We start from the raw sequence: 10,224 nt of genomic DNA, 5'->3' as shown, positions 1-10,224 counted from the left end.
TGGCGTTTTGATGTTGAAATACGGGGAGGACCTCCGCGTCTTGCCTTGCAGAGATTATCACCAAGTAATCTCTTTTTGTCATAGCGTTGCAAAGATCATTGTCTTGTAATCTTCGTCTTGGCTCCTTGAGAATATGAGAGTCGTCAGATTGTAACTCCCGATGTTGATTGTGAAGGCTGTTGAAGTAGAGCTTCCATCAGTTGTCGTGAAGGTTGTCAGATTGTAACCTTCAGCGATCTACGTGAAAGTCTTCAGATTATAGCCTTCTGGAAGTCGTCAGATTGTAACTTCCATCATCGGTGGTTGATGGGGGATAAGCTATCTATTGTGATTTTTAGACAGCCTACAGAATCCCCTCCAAAGTTTTCGAAAGTTCGTGGTTGACTGGGACGAATTTTCGGAATACTTTGGATCTTAACTCTGATCTTAGAGCTGTTGATTCCTTGTCGTAAAGGAGTCGTTCTCTGCACTTGCTTCGAAGGCATCTTGGTTGACGGGATTTGTCACATATGGCCTGTGTGAAGGTATGTGCCATAATCCTGCTTCTGGAATGCTGGGGGTGGACCCTTCATTTTGAGCTTGAGACGCGGGTGTGACCTCGGCGTTTAGTTTTTGCATCGCGTGTCTAACCTCGGCATTTTGACTTGAAACGCGGCTATGACTTTGACGTTATCGTCTTTGCATCGCGGGTCTGACCTCGGCATTTTGACTTGAAACGCGGCTATGACTTTGGCGTTATCGTCTTCGCGTCGCGGGTCTGACCTCGGCATTGTGGTTTTTGCGACGCGGGTCTGACCTCGGCATTTTGACTTGAAACGCGGCTATGACTTTGGCGTTATCGTCTTCGCGTCGCGGGTCTGACCTCGGCATTGTGGTTTTTGCGACGCGGGTCTGACCTTGGCGTTCTGACTTAAAACGCGGCTATGACCCTGGCGTTTCGATGTGAGACGCGGATGTGACTTTCATGCGTTTTTGACTAAGTCTTTGAGACTTGTCTTCAACTTATTCGTTTCAAGTCTTGGCTCACGTCTATTAAGCTGGTGGGCCTGAAAACATGCATAGGATTTTTGGCAAACCCTCAGCCATCAACGAGTTTGATAAGGCTTTACCGACTACCGTTTGAATCGGGCTAGCATGTGGATTGTCTAAGTCCGTTCCACATGTAACGTTGTGCTAAGAGAATGAACCCTCTTAAACTTGATGCTATGATTTTGATTACATAGACTTTGTCATTTTTTACAGAAAAAGACTAACCGGCGACGCGTGTTAGGCGTAGGCTTATCCCTACTTAGGATTTGGGATAAGGTTCCCCATGCGTGTAAGACATGGATTTTGGTGTTATTAATAACGACCCACTACGATGTTGAATACGTAGACTTTTGTCCTTTTTACGGTGAAAGACTAACCGGCGACGCGTTGTTAGGCGTAGACTTATCCCTACTTAGGATTCGGGATAAAATTCCCCATACATGCAATGTATGGATTCAGAGATTATCAATTTAATGATAATCACTGGCTACGATATTGAATACGTAGACTTTGTCACTGTTTCTTCCTGTGTTATTCGAAACACTGAAAGAAAATTAGAAGTGCCAGAAGTATAGTATTAACTTTGGCATGAATTTTCACTTAAAGTGAAATTCAAAAATTTTCTTTATTATCACTAGGATAATTCTAGAAAATCTTTAATCCGCTGGGGATTTCATAATGAAAACTTGCTATTCTTGTTGAAAAATGATTAACAAGTTTATTGGGGGGGTTTGACTGTTAGGGGTGTGAGGTTGACCTAACAGCATTTTATGGACCTATCGCTCTATTGAGGAGAGTCGATAAGTGGATTTTTGTCAGAGGTGTAGTGTTAACGTGACAGAATGTGTGTTGCGATTGGAGCAACTTTGTAGACTTATCATCCTATTGATGAGGATTGATAAGTGGGTTTTGTCAGAGGTTTAGTGTTAACGTGACAGGATGTGTGTTGCGATTGGAGCAACTTTGTGGACTTATCATCCTATTGACGAGGATTGATAAGTGGATTGTTGTCAGAGGTATACTGTTAACGTGACAGAAATGTGTTGCGATTGGAGTAACTATGTGGACTTATCATCTTATTGACGAGGATTGATAAGTGGATTTTGTCAGAGGTTTGATGTTAACTTGACAGGAATATATTCTTGTTACTTGCACAAGATTTTAGGAATTAGCGTCTCGCTGGGGAAACTTGCTAAATGAGTTTATCATCAGGAACAATGAGTTTTGATACCTGTGATTTGAATTTGATTTTGAAGACTTAGTGTCTTGCTGGGGAAGATCACGATTTGAGCAATTTTGGGGACTCATCATCCTATTGACGAGGATTGATAAGTTGATTGTTGTCAGAGGTATATTGTTAACGTGACAAATTGGGAGTGATGCAAGTTGAATGCATACTCTGTGGGGATGATGATCGTCAGAAGTGTAATGTTAACTCGACGATGTGAAAGATTCGTTACTCTTAATTAAGACTTAGCAGGGGAAGAAAAAGAGATAGACAAGGCACATCGCCTAGTGAGGCACTATCCATGAAGTCGAAATAGAGGCACATCACCTGGTAGGCCGTTATCTGATGAGTTTGACTATCAGAGGTAACTGTTAACGTAATAGTTTTGTGGACCCGTCATCCTATTGAAGAGGATTGGCAGAAGAATTTGGAGGGAGCATACTATCAGAGGTGATCATTAACGTGATAGTTTTAATGGACCTGTCATCCTATTGAAGCGGATTGACAAGTTGATGAACTATCAGAGGTAAATGTTAACGTGATAGTTTTGGTAGATTCTGTGGTTGACAGAGGTATTTTATTAAACATAACAACTCAGAAAATTTATTACTCATAATCCAATGAACTACAAATAAACCAACCCCCAGTCTTGAATAAGTGCATGGGGAAAAAAGGGTAGATATGGCACGTCGCCTAGTGGGCCACAATCTAACGAGCTTGACTATCAGAGGTAGTTGTTAACGTGATAGTTATTGGAGACCCGACATCCTACTGAAGAGGATTAGCTTCAGTGGTCGTAGTATCTTCTGGTTCTGACTGGGAAGAATGAGCTTGGTCCGATTGCTCAGGAGAAGATTGGGCTTGGTCCGATTGCTCGGGCTGATCTTGCCCACTTTGTTCTTCAGCTTTGATCCTGGCAATAATCTTCTGAGCCTGTTCGCCTTGAGAGATCAGTTGTCTCCAAGAACGACATTCTGCAACCCCTATTCGAGCTAGGATGTTGGTCTGCAGGTTGTGTCGACAGGTCTCTACTAAGGTAGACTGTGTCATACCTGACGAACACCGGAGAGCCATGGTTCGGAACCTTTTAACGAAGGCTTTGACGGACTCCCTCTTCTTCTGCTTAGTGGCGAGAAGGATATGGATGGAGACTTCTGTATCCTCTTCAAAAAATCTTGACAGGAAGAGTCTCTCTAAAATCTGCCCACCTTTGGATACATCCGGCAGGTAGTTTCCTGAACCATTCAAAGGCAACTCCCTTAAGGGTGCCAATGAACAATCGAGGCAGTATAGCATCGTTTGATATTACATTCCCAGTCTGTGACTTGAAATGATAAATATGTTGGTTCGGTGATCCCGTGCCGTCAAAAGCTTGTAGCGTCGGGACTTCAAATTTTGGAGGATAAGGGGCTACGTCCCATTCGGCAGGGTAGGGCCTGACAACTCCCTCATCTTGGAGCTCACTTCTGTTAGCAATGACATTGAGGCGGGCTTCCAATTCCTCGATTTTAGCCGACTGAGGATTTTGCTCATACTCCGTCTCTCTTCCTTCATCAGAGGAAGATTCCAGGTTGTGGGCTTCTTGGTCAGAAGCCGTGTCATCAACCATTTTTCCCTTCCCTTTGCTTGTGTGAGGTCGGGACGAAGACGTTCTTTCCCTTCGGGAAGATTCTTGCCTGAGTGGCGAATCTGTCTTCTGAGATTTGGCCTTGTCTGCGACGAGTTGAGTCAACAGGGCCAGGAGTTCATTGATGGCCTCTTGCTGAGATTTGAGCATGGCCTCCTGCTCATCAAGTCTCTTCGCGAGATCTTCATGGTTTCCCGTCATATAAGCGTAGCTCTCATGTTCAACAAAAGAGCTTGATGACTGGGACTCTGCAATGGCTGAGTGTTCATCATTGGAATTGGTTCCCCTGGCTAAACTCCGATAGTTGACAGGGGGAATGGCTCCTGTTCGCGTCCGAGTATGTTGATAAACTCCATCAGACTTATTCAGGAAGTCTTTCAAGCCAGGAGACTGATCGTTCTCTGACTCATCGGAACTAGGAACTGATGATCTCCCTCTGCCGATCATGTTAGAAGTGACTCTAAGGTATTCATCCTCAGAAGTCTTCTTCTTGTGTGAACGCCGTCGTTGGTTGGGTAAAGCAACGTTCGTAAATTGGTTGAACACCAGCAGTTGGGCCGCATATGAGCAGCATTGGCGTCCCGAGAGGACCGTAGGAATCAGTCGTTCACATTGAAATGAACGAATGACTTGTTGCATCGATCTTTCTCTCGATGTGAACTCTCTCGAATCTGTTATAAAGATTCGAGGAGAATTACTCACTGATTGTGAGGTTTGAACTGGAACCCCCAGTCCATGATTGGACAGGACTGGCTCTTGGTGAATATGGATCTGGTTGAGATGCCTTGAATCCATAAACTTCTTATATCCGCCCCTCAACCTAGTCGCGCTACGCACTCAAATCTGTTGTAAAGATTCGAGGAGAATTACTCACTGATCGTGAGGTTTGAACTGGAACCCCCAGTCCATGATTGGACAGGACTAGCTCTTGGTGAATATGGATCTGGTTGAGATGCCTTGAATCCATAAACTTCTTATATCCGCCCCTCAACCTAGTCGCGCTACGCAGAGTATTCGGGGGTCTCGCGAGCCGGTCAGCGAGCCGGGGGTCCAGGGGGCGGCGCGCCCCTGGCCAGGGGGTCCGGGGGGGATGGTATACCCCCCGGCGGGGTTCGGGGCAGCGCCCCGAAGCTCCACGATATACACCAGGCGCGGTATTGGATTTGGAACTTGGGACGCGAGGGTCGCGTTTGGCAATTGAAACGCGAAGGTCGCGTTCGGCACTTGAAACGTGAGGGTCGCGTCTGGCACTTGAGACGTGAGGGTCGCGTCTGGCACTTGAAACGCGAAGGTCACGTTTTGGTTTGGCGACCTGAGGGTTGCGTTCTTCATTGTCGACGCGAGGGTCGTATTTTGACTGGGAAACGCGAAGTTGCAGTTCGTGTTCAACGAAAGCTCGAGGTCCGCGTTTTGGCTGTAAAACGCGCCATTGAGGGCCGCGTTTAGTCTGGTTCTCGCGAAGCTCATGTTTGGGCTCATAAACGCGAAGTTCAGGGTCGCGTTTAGGCTCACGAACGCGAAGTTCGCGTTGGTTGGAGGATTGACTTTTTCGAAGTTGTGCTCGTCGCTGGCCTGTTTTAAGGCTTTTGCAGCAACGTCGTTGACGTTTATGGAGCTGGTCTCCTCTATAGGCCGTTTATGGCCTGTAGCACATCGTGCTGACGCAGAGGTGGGATATTCAACTCGCTGTGCGAGTTCAGCAGAGGCCGAGCCCGCTCCTGGAGCGGAGGGGCTGTTCGTCGAATTTTGGCCAAAGGAGAGGACTTTCTTTGGCACTCCAGCAACAGTTGGAGATTTAGTCTCCTTGGAAACTTCGTAGATCTTGCGCATAGCCTTGGGGCTAAGGGATCCAGAGGAGATAGCCTCTTCGAACTTGGCTTGATCGAACTCTACCACGAGAGTTTCGACGGTTGTTCCAGTAAGATAAACATCGGATTGCACCACCACTTCTTCGTCAGAGAAGCTTTTCCCCAGCAGAGTCGCCATCTTTTGTATGTAGGAAAAATTGCAAAGAAGAGAATAAAGAAAATTGATTTGTATTCCTTTTGATCTCGATTACAACTTGATTACAAAAGAGAGGAGAACGAAATTGGTTCTTCCTCTTTGTTTAAAACTGGGTTCTTCACGGTGGCGATGGAGTGCCTCCCCCGAATGCTTGCGTCGAGTTTGCTCTCCGTTGACGATCCGCACGTCTTGATTCACTGGAACGATGTCTTCTCCTCACGATTTGACGTTGTGGAGAACTTGCGTGGCAAGTTTGAGAACTCAGAACGAGTTTTTAAGAACTCTGTAAAAGAGTTGATTTGAACCGAAGATCGGTTAATAAGCCAAGGCTAGAAGAAAGCTCTGTGGTCGATCGTTGCTGAAGGATCAAGGCCGATCTCCTCCAAAACCTTTGCTGCGAAGTCCCAGATCCGAAAATGCCAGCCTTGCTGCTAACTCTTCCGTTTCCAAAAGCCAGCCCTAACTCAGTTGAGTTTACCCATATTTATAGGGAATTAAGGGGTGTAACCGCCCCCTTAATTCTCTCCATAATGGAGTGTAACCGTCTCCAAATCGTGGGAAACGGTTTTAGAACCGTTCAGCTCATGTTGAATGAGTCAAACAATGCCCACGTTGGCGTTCAGGATCCTAACTCCGCGTTTTAGACTGGAGCCGCGGAGTTGGGTACCCGCTGGGCATTGAAAAACGCGGGTCTGACCCCAGCATTTTAATGTTGTAACGCGGGTCCGACTCCAGCGTTTTGATGTTGAAACGCGGGGTTCGACCCTGGCGTTTTAATGTTGTGACACAGGGTTCGACCTTGGCGTTTTGATGTTGAAACACGGGGAGGACCTCCGCGTCTTGCCTTGCAGAGATTATCACCAAGTAATCTCTTTTTGTCATAGCGTTGCAAAGATCATTGTCTTGTAATCTTCGTCTTGGCTCCTTGAGAATATGAGAGTCGTCAGATTGTAACTCCCGATGTTGATTATGAAGGCTGTTGAAGTAGAGCTCTCATCGGTTGTCGTGAAGGTCGTCAGATTGTAACCTTCAGCGATCTACGTGAAAGTCTTCAAATTGTAGCCTTCTGGAAGTCGTCAGATTGTAACTTCCATCATCAGTGCGCAGGTCTCACGGTCGACCGCGGTGGTCGACCGAATCTCAGTCCCGAGAGTAAAAAGACTTACAGTCAACCTCGGTGGACCACGTCGGTCGACCGCCACCAGATCCGAAGACTACCAGGATTCGTGCACGTTGGCGGTCGACCGCGGCGGTCGACCGCTGATCTGTCTGTCTTCTACCTGCTGATTTTCACCTGTTTACTGTAATTCTTCAGAAGATAATTTGCAGCTATCTCTTCTTAGTAATCAAACAAAAACATTTGATCTAAAGATACGCATCTCTCTTGAGCCGGTTGTTGGAGTTGTGGTGATTGGACTGTGCAAACCGACGCAAAAATTATATGTTATATAGAAGTGTAAATCTGTAATTCTACACATATCTTCTACACATATATCTTCTTAAAATTGTAGCTTTATCGGAAAAAAGAAAGAAACCCTAGTACAGCTAGGGACCCAGATAAATTGCCGAACTATGTAAAATCTCTCTCCTGTGATATTTTTGTGTCTTTCTCGTTCTCTCTCTTGGATGTAGGGTTTATATTCCTAACGCCGGTAATCACATAATTTAGAATTAGGTAATAGCATCATTGTCAGCTGATTGCAGAAAGATAATTTGCAGCAGCCTCGTTTTTGGATCGAGTGTTAGCAGACCCACTCAAATTGAGTGGGCGGTTCACTTTATCTTTTATATCTATACAAGTTTTTTTTTGAAAAGAAATCATTATATACAAGTTTTAAGATAAGTTAATTAATCCATAACTCAAATAAGGATAAAGTTAGACTTTGATCTCTACTCTATATAAGCCTGCACAAACACAAGAAAATGCACATAAATATAGAAGTCTTCTCCTCCTCATTAATATCTTGTTTATGTGTTCGTAGCGGGAATGATATGATAATTGTGCAAAGATGAAGGTAGGTGACAATTCTATGGACCACAGAAACAGGTAAATCTCAAATCGAGCATTTTATGATTAATGTTATTTTTTACTTTGAATTCAAAACTCACCAACCCTATTACTATTTCACGCACCCCATCACTATTCCACCAACCTCATTCACTATTACACCAATCTTTTTGAAGCTATAAATACCTATGAAGATGAGAGGTAAATGCATTAGAACAGAGAGAAGAAAGAGAGAGTTGAAGAGAAAAGAAAAGAGAGTTTTCTTTGAGTGTTCTCTTCTTTGTGTGAGTTTGGAGAGATATTAGAGAGTGATCTCCTATATAATCTTCTTTTTTATGATTAGTGAAGTTCTCTACTGTTCTCACCCATGGACGTAGGGCATGCTGATCGAACCACGTTAAATCCTTGTGTGATGTTCTCTGTCTCTACTGTGATTACATAGTATTGTGTTATTATTCACTTTGTATAGACATCTTTTGTGTCTTTGTAGCCCCCGCGACAACAATTAATAGTCAACAATATCGATAATGAGACAATACGGCTGAAAAGGATATGAAAAATGATAAAGTAATTAGATGTTTTACCAGTTTGACCAATACAGTCGTTCATCTATCCACGTGAGCTCAAATCCATGTATAGTTTCAGAACTCTCGTGAATGTAGAAGGAAGATTTTAGTAGTTGTGAGAGCAATATTTCAGCAACCATTTTGGTTGTTTATTTTGCTAAATAAAATCAGAAAAATTGGCGAAATCAAAATTTAGGTGTCAGATATTATGTCTATTGTCTTGGACTATACAAAGAGTTTCACTGTGAATTTTCCCCCTACCGATTTTAACCCGAGGACTGAAATTCCTTTTGGGTTAAATGCAGATAGACCACACGTGTTATCACCAAATTAAACTTACTAGTTACTACCATTATAGTTCTATTGTTGCACATGGATCCCATGAAAAAGTTTTGTTGTTGCAGATGAATGTCTTGGATAAAAATCTATTGTTGCAGAAAGATTCCCTAAAAAGGATCAAAATTTTTCACTCCGGGATACATCTATAACAAAAATATAGTGTAGGAAGTCTATCCGCAATTAACCTTTTTTTTCCTAGCAATTGTAGAATTATAGGCCCCAAGTAGATCTTCTGCATCTCAAATATGAGAAGCTGACTTAATAACGAGAGAGATTTTGTATTATATGGTAAGATTTTTGAATGCATATCCTCTCCAATTAGGCGGTAATTGGAGAGAGTCCAATTCCTCTATTCCCCATCATTTATTTCTAATTTAATCAATAAGATAATGCCGCATGGGATTGACACAATTAAACTAGTGGTTTTGAAAACTACCTTTGTGTATTCGGTATATATCATTTAATTTTTAACAAAATCATGTTCCAAGTGTCTTTGATTTTAATCATAAGTTTGAAAACAACCTAGAGGGGGGGGGGGTGAATAGGGTTTATGCTAATCTTATTAGATATTAATGCCGATTAAAACTTACTAACAAATATATCCTAGCAAGATAGATATTCGATTGAATTAAAGCAATGATATATATGCAAAAGGGCAAAATAAACAAGAAACAATATAAACTAATAGTGGACACAAAGAGCAAATCAAACACAATAATATGATCACGGAGTTTGGTCCTTCCGACTTACGTCTCCGCTCTCCACTCCCGGGGAGAATCCACTATCACGACACATCCGGTTTGGAAACCGGAATTTCTCTACACACTCGGTTTTTTAGTTCACTGAAAACTCTACAAGACACTTATAATGTACATACACAAACTACAACCTCAAGTGTTGGTCCTCACGTATCGCCTCCCTCAAGTGCTCGGCTTTACTACCTCTCTCTAGGCTTTACTACTGACGTCACTCCTCTTGGTATCAACTACGTCCTCACCACACACTCCTCTCGGTGTAAATGTGTATTACAAAGTGATACTCTCACAATAAGGCTCAATTACAAGATTTATTCACTATAATAGATGAGAATACAATTTAGGTTCACTCTCAAGGTTACACTCACCACAACCCCAAATTATACAATATGTGAAAATATTTAAGCCCATGGTTGTGTGTGCAAGCAATGAGAAAATCAAATATAAACTCAAATAAATCTAGCAAATATGAATACAACAATTGAAGAATAAACAAGCTAGATATATGACTTTAGAAACACTTCTCTAATGACAAGAGAGAGGGATTGGAAGATTGAAAGCCTAAACTGAAATTGATCTCCTCTTCTTGTAAAACAATCTTCACAAAACTGATTTTGTAAACAACCACTTAAAACAAACTTAAAACTCTTTTTAAACTTGTTTTAAAA

This window comes from Asparagus officinalis, chromosome 4, assembly GCF_001876935.1.
Source record: "Asparagus officinalis chromosome 4, Aspof.V1, whole genome shotgun sequence".
Lineage (NCBI taxonomy): Eukaryota > Viridiplantae > Streptophyta > Magnoliopsida > Asparagales > Asparagaceae > Asparagus > Asparagus officinalis.
The sequence above is the reverse complement of the archived record's forward strand: the minus strand, read 5'-3'. Positions refer to the sequence as shown.